This window comes from Chaetura pelagica, unplaced genomic scaffold, assembly GCF_000747805.2.
Source record: "Chaetura pelagica isolate M959 unplaced genomic scaffold, ChaPel_1.0 scaffold120, whole genome shotgun sequence".
In the NCBI taxonomy this organism is placed as follows: Eukaryota; Metazoa; Chordata; class Aves; order Apodiformes; family Apodidae; genus Chaetura; species Chaetura pelagica.
Genome location: NW_009951952.1, coordinates 989,559 through 997,181, shown reverse-complemented (window position 1 = coordinate 997,181; position 7,623 = coordinate 989,559).

The following is a 7,623-nucleotide window of genomic DNA, read 5'->3' as shown; positions in this document are numbered from 1 at the left end:
GGGGGGTCGAACCTGATGGGCAGAGCCGAGCGGCCCACGCGTGGGCCGGGTGGGATACACGGGTGGTGTGGGAGCGATGGGGAGGTCTGTCCAAGGTGGGTTTTCCCGTCGGGGGAGCACCCCGGTCACGGTCCCCAGGCGCGTTTCTGGTGGGGAGAGGTGGGATGGAGGCTGGGAACGGTAGGGATGTGACGGCGAAATGAAAGACAGGAGCTGATGTGCCTTTGAGGAGACGGGTGGGTTTTTTTTTCAGGGAAAATCTCCCTTCACCATCAAGTACCAAACAGCAAGCACAGTCCAAATCAGAAGGGAGCAGCCGAGCAAGCAACGGGCAAGAGAGGAGAGTCAATGACAGAAAAGACAAGTTTCCACTCCAGGATCTGAAATATGAGGAAGCAGGAAAGCAATTTCCTCAGATCCTCAGAAACAATCAAACTTTTCATCATGAAGTGATGACGAAGGACTGACACCGACCCTGGGAAGAAGCGGCAAGAAACAGCAGAGGCAGCACCTGTCTCTAAAGCAACCTGCCACTGCATCGGGAACGGGTACAGATGTCAAAGGGACGCATGGTACCAAAACCCCGAGCACGGCAGGATGCCCAGAACAGGTCTTGCCAACTTGGGACAGCCACCTGAAGGGGCTGAGTCCATTGGCCTTTGGCAGGCGAGCTCCCGCCCGGAGGAAGCAGGCTGCTCGGGGCTCTCCTGCGTGGGGCTGTTCCAGCCCTGCGCATGTGTTTGTGAGCATGCTTGGGAGAGTCAACAGGTTCTGCTGCTGTTTGGGGGAGATGTCGGTGTGCCTTGGGGATAGATCGGCACGGGGATGCAGTTGTTCTAAGGGTTACGGTCCCTGGGAGGTCCAGGCGTGGGAGGACGGCGTTGCAGGGGGGCGTGGGGATCATGTCACGGGCTGCATGTCCGTGAGCCGCAGCGCCATTGTGTGTCACCGGGCGTGCCACACGGCCGAGCCCCCCGGCTTTTGTCTCCCTCACGTACACAGGGCTTTATGTCAGAGATTATCCTGGCTTCTGTCGCATTCTCCAGCCTTTTAATCTCCGGCCCTCCTGGGACTTGTACAAAGGATCTGTGCGGAGCTTGCTGAGCGAGCCCTTGCACACCCTGCCCGAGAAACCACCTGTGCACCCGCGGCGTGAGTCAGCGTGCAGCACCTCCTTCCCTCTGCCCTGCTCCCCCTGCCTCCTTACCCGGGGGTAGCGGAGGGCAGAAAGCTCTAGAAGGGGCTACATCAGCCACATGGGCTCTTTCTGACCTTTTCAAATCCTGACGAATGTGTTTAGTATAATTGGGAAGCAGCAAACAGCCGAGAAAATTCAACTGGGGAAAGGTCAGCTAAAGGGCGAACATCCAGATGACGCAAACACTGAAAATCCCCCTGAAGAACAAAACTAGAGAAGGAAGCAAAAAAGAGGCCAGAGAGATGAGAGAGAACAAGGAGGAGGATGTTGTAGGGGCCAAGGAAACCCTGGGAGGTGGGAATGGGGGAAGCCAGGAAAGCCATGGAGGTGATGCGAACAGTGAGCGCAAGGGCTGGTGTCACTCTTGCATCACTCTTACATGACAGAAAGGGAATGGCTCGTTTGGTTTGGTGAAGCAGAGTGGCACCTCTGGATGGGATGGGCTCAATGGAAAGCTAACGTGAAACTGCAGGGAAATTTGATGGGAGAGATGGAACTGCTGCTGGAGGAGCAATTGGGTAGCTGTGGAAAGACGATCCGAGAGGGTAAAGTATTACTCTGAAGGTGTCAAAGTGAGGGTGATGGGGTGATGAAAAGCAGGTGGAGATGTAAAACTGGTCTCCTTTTGGCAAAGGTTTGGACCGGGATGTTGTGTGAGGACAATGAAGTACCTCCCTGCACAGCCATATGCAGGAGGGTATGAGGCTGTTAAGCCTTCCTGACAGAGTAACTTCTCTGTCATCACATACAGACCATTTACACTCAAGAGTCCTGAGGCCAGGCAGCCCATTGCTGCTGGTTTTAGTGTTGTTTCCTGCAGGAAGAGTGGCCCGTGTTGTTGCCCTGCTATCTGCAGATCTCTGTCCATCTGTCTGTTAGCTGCCACGGGTTTGGCAAAAGAACCAGAGCCTGAAAGGTAAATAAACCCTAAGAAGTTGTGTGAAAACAGGCAGCCGTGCTGGCAGAGAGATGTAGCTGTGCTGCTGGGCAAAACCCCACCCCTCAGAGCAGCCCAGCCAGCAGGCCAAAAGATGTAAGCAGAAAATCCTGGAAAAGCTGTGCATGTTAGAGAGTGGTGAAGCCTGGTGACATAGACTACAGCCCAAGGGAAAGGACTGACAGATGTGGAAGTCTGTGGAAAGGGTGTCATCAAGACACCCTGGTAGAAGGCATGGCAGTGGGAAGTATAGAGCACATAGGGAACAAGTCTGTAGAGAACCCAGTTTTGTTGGACCCATTGCTGACCAAGCAACAGGTTAATAAGCTCTGGACTATAAGAGATATCCCCAAAGACCTGGAGAGAGCTGTGCCTTGCCAATATTTGTAAAGAGCAAACAAAAGACCTGAAAGTTTCTAGGCAAAGCAACAAAGAGCTAATATGAGATTCTCCAGTTAATGCCAATCAGCCGAAGGTGGAGGAAACCGATCTCACTGCATAAGCTTGTTTTGTTCTTGTGAGTCTTTGATGTGACTCCAGGTTTGTTTGGAAAAGGTGACGGCTTAGATCTATCCAGGCTTCTGGAGACATTAATATCCCAAAACATGCTGATGAGAAAAAAAAAGCATCATGCAATATTAACAGAGGAGGAGGTCAAGTGAGCTGGTTAACTCCATTTAACAAGGTGCAGACACAAAGGAGGTAATCCCTGGAAGCCCACCAATGACACATGGATCCCCAGGAACAAGTCCTGGGATAGGTATGACTCACCATTTTATTCAGTGCCTGGTGAGCAGGATACAGTTCACTCTGACACAGCTTACTCAGGACACAAATTACTGTTGGAGTGTTACAAAAAATGAGGATAGGACTAGCACAGCATGACCTACCATGCTCAGTAATGTAGTAGTTCTCATAAAACTTCTTATAAGAGAGTCGAGAGCAAATCATACAACCATGAACATGAAAAAATAGTCTGTATCTACAGAGAACAACTTCCAGTTCTGAAAATACGTGATCTGAAAAGGATTTAGGGATCATAACAGGCAGAAAACCCAACACAAGGCCAGTGGGCCAGGCTGCAGCTGGCTGTGGAGACAGAAGTAAGGAAGAGGAGTGAGGAGATTATTAAACCTGCCTCTGTTTCTGGCTAGGTCCCATGCTGGAAAACTGTGCACTGCTTCATGCTCCATATTTTAAAAATAACTTTGAATCAAAAGTGATCCAAAGGCTGGAGATCTCAGTCATTTAAAGAGGTCAACCTGTTTAATGTATCAAAAGCAGAACGAGACATGACTTGCTTGCAATATCACTTCCTTCCAAGGGAAAAGTCTACCAGGTATTCTGGCAGAGAATAACAAGAGCCAGTCACTGGAGAGTGATTAATCACAGAAACAAACCACCAAGTGAAGTGCAAGATCCTCTCTCTTCTGCAGTCTTTGAATCATGACCAGAGACCTGTCTGGAAGACAGTTCCTGCTCTGCAAAATCCTGAGGGTGGTGAGAACAGATCCGGGGAAGAGTTACTGTGCAGTTTTAAACTCCTCTGTAGATATTGGGCTGCCTTTAGGTGCAACTAGGTAGTAAGTGCATTATACCAGTACAAGTTATAGGGTTAAAAACCTTCTGGATCATGTTGGTATCCAGGCGATTCACCCCAGCCTCCTTTGTCCTCGCAGTGTTTTTGTCTCAGGTCTGTGTGACACACAGTTGTGAAAAATTGCCTCAGAAGATGTGACCCCTCGCTATGTTTGGGGGAGGACTGGGGAAAAAAATATCATCAGTGTTTTGACAAGTTATTTGGATTCTGCAGGGGTGAAGAGTGAAACAGCCTAGAATGAGAGCGGCTCCACAGGCTTTAAAGTGGGACAGTGAGCACACAGGAAAGAAGGTGGATCTACAGCATGAACAGAATGGGTATCTTTTTCTGGAATGATCAGAGTGAGATCAGAAGAGAGGGATGATGCAAGGGGTGGTTGCAGCAAGGATTAAAAATCCCAAAGATTCAGAAACAACAATACAGAACCTCCTCGTGTCAAGAGATTTACCTTAAAATGATGAAAGGCTGCAAAGACTTTGCTTTCATCTGCACTCTTTGCCTCCTACTTTTGACTCATAAGTTACATGAAAAATCATGTTTCACAGTTTCCCTGTGACCAGAAGGACAAGCCGTTTGATTTGGGAACAAAGTGAAAGTTAATGACTCCAGGAGTCCGGAATTGAATCTCAACACCCAGAACCCTGATCCAGGGAGGAGGAAAAGACTTTGCCATGTTATGGGGATGTGAACATGCACTCTCATGAGAATTTGCATATTTTAGGAAGACAACGACCAGGCTCTGGCTCTGACTCATTCAAAAGGACTTTCTGGTCTTTGCCCTTGTTTAGCTCTTTGAAGGCCAAAGAAGGAGCAGACAAAAACGTGGGGGACCCAGCACCCAGGACATAGGACCCTGGGGGTGGAAGTGGAGATGAAGGACAGAGGGAGCATCGTGTAGCTCAGATGCTGGGGCTGCCTGGCTTTATCTGACTAGTAATGAAAGGCAGCAAGCGTGTCAGGGAGTGTGAGAGAAGCAGATCAATAGAGATAAAACTGAGATGGAAGGAGCTGGAGAGGGGGTGGGGTAATAAGAGGGTAATAAACCCTGCGAACCAGCAGGGTTATGTTTGAACCTGATTTGAATGCACTCTGTGCTGGTGTAAACAAATATAGCAGGGGTAAGGCTGTGGTGAATCAGACCTAAATAGAGAAACAGAGAGGGAAAAGTAAGGAGATAGTCCTCTCATTTGTACTGCCCGTTAACCTGCCTTCCCAGCTCTGACCCAACCTTACATGCCCTGCTTCTTCCTTAGTCCTGCTGTATGGAGAAGCCCAGATCCTGCTAGCTCTGAGAATCCGGAAATAGCCTTTCCCTGCTGCCCTGGGCCACCCTGGTCTTCAGCCTACCATGAAGATGTGTCTGTCTGAGTGCAGGAAACCCTCGTTACCACCTTGTTCACTGAGGACCATGGGGCAGGATAGCTTCTGACAGTGCCCTGAACCAGTGGGCACCTACTTTCCTAGGAGAGATGACTGATGAGGCAAATGAGACTGAGACTCATCAGAGCATGTAAATGAAAACGTGCTCTCTCAGGCTGAGGGTCTTGTTACCATCCCCTGTCAGGGCAACAGTTTGCTTCTCTGGCCCAAGCCATTTTGCTCCTTCTACCTGGCATTAGTGACATCCACCTGATTCCAGCAGCATGATCATTAATGCTAGAAGTCTGGTTTTCCACACTGACCACCACTGCCTGCCCTTCTCCCTTCTTCTGTCAGTAGCCTCAATGTCAAAGGCCAAGCCTCAGGGACAGAAGGGACCTGTAGAAGGGATAGGGACAGTACAAATGGCTGTTCAAATGAGCCCAGAGGAGTCTCTCACAGGGAGACACACTGATCTAACTCCCCCAGTTAAACATGGATTGTATTTTCTAGCTCTAGAACTGTGCTTGAAGCAGCACAGCACCCCAAAGGAGCCTTTGGAGGCCAGAGCAGATGCATGAGAAGAGCAAAGCCAAGAGAATTGTTGATACTGGCAAGTAAAACCTTAACAAACTTAGTCTTCACCCAGATGAAGATTTCAAGATGTTTACTCATATTTCAAGGCTCACAGAAGCCTGGCAAAGCAGAAGTCAACTGCCTTTGATATGCGCTAAACTCATCAAGCTGAAGACCAATTCTCTTGCTGGCAATCACATTCTGGAATGCAAACTTGCCCTGACAGCACTACAGCTTTAACATGACACTAAACCCACACTGCCTACACAGGCTGCACTGGGCTCCCATCCATGTGTTGCCTCCTTTGCTTCCATGGAAGAAGATGCAGGCAGGCTGGAGAGGGTGCAGAGAAGGGCCACAAGGATGGTCAGAGGAATGGTATGACCTGCCATGTGGGGAGAGGCTGAGAAAACTGGGTTGGCTCAGCCTTGAGACAAGACAGCTTAGGGGAGATCTCATTACCATGTTCCAGTACATAAAGGGTGGCTGCCAAGAAGATGGAGACTCCCTTTTCACAATGGTAAAGGCAACCAGTAATAAGTACAAGTTGCTCCTAGGGAGACTCTGATTGGACTCCAGAAGAACATTTTTCACCATGAGCACAGCTAGACATTGGAATAATTTCCCAAGGGAGGTGGTGGATTCCCCTACCTTGGGTAGTTTTAAGACTTAGCTTGACAGGGTGCTGGGACATCTCATTTAAACTGTATCATTACCTAGAAAGGTTGGAGCAGATGATCCTTGAGATCCTTTCCCACCTGGCATTCTATGATCCCTGATATCTAAAGGAGCCAGACATGAAGAAGCCAGGCTGGAAACTCTCAGCCAAACAGCTTACTGCTGCTTATTGAAATGAGTGTCTGCTCACTGAGCTCCTCCCAGCCCCCCTTTCAGCTCACCTCAGCCTACCACATGATTTATGCATACAAAAAGAGCTAAGAGGTGGGGTTTTTTCCCCCAAAATGACCCTCACTGTTTAGACCCATCCTTGTGAAAGCAGCTATCCCACCGAGCAGGGGGAAGCATGCCCTCAGTGACACCTCCTGATCTCATGACACTGACTCATTTGCCCAGGAAGACACCCTGAAAGTGTACCATAAACACTTCTGTCCTTGCAGAGCCCTCAAACTACCTCCTCATGGCCGTACCCTGCCTGCATCTGAGCTGTGCTCCCTGCCGGGCGCGACGCTTCATGAGTCAGCAGACAATGAAGCCGTTTTTGCACGAAAATTAACGCAGCAGAGGAGGGGATGCAGGCAGGGGTTGGAGAAAGGCACAGCTTAAATGGGTGAGTCTGGTGCTTTGCCATGTAAGGGTTTTTTTTTTATATCTACAGGCTCCCAAAACGGGGAGATCTTACTGGTGTGAGAGCAGGGCGAGGAGGAGAGCGTGTAGGTCTGTGCACCCCTGAGTGCTGGGGTGGTCCTTGCAGAGCTGGAATACTGGGAAAAGACGGTGCCCTACAGCGGTGTTACCCGTTTCCTCACCTGGCAGCACCAACACTGTACTGACACAAGAGCAGACGCTCCCCGAAACGCACGGGAAGGAGCACAAACAGGCAGGGCCGGGCAGGAGGCAGAGGAGAGGAGAAGAGCACAGAGGAGCTGGCGGCGAGCAGGGCAGGCTGTGAAACGGCTGCTGGAAAGCGGCCATCGGTGCCCTACAGCGGTGTTACCCGTTTCCTCACCTGGCAGCACCAACACTGTACTGACACAAGAGCAGACGCTCCCCGAAACGCACGGGAAGGAGCACAAACAGGCAGGGCCGGGCAGGAGGCAGAGGAGAGGAGAAGAGCACAGAGGAGCTGGCGGCGAGCAGGGCAGGCTGTGAAACGGCTGCTGGAAAGCGGCCATGTCGGACACACGGGGCCGGTGACCAGGGCAGGCCCAGCCGGGGCACCGGGGCAGGCCCAACCGGGGCAGGCCCAGGCGGGGCACCGGGGCAGGCCCAACC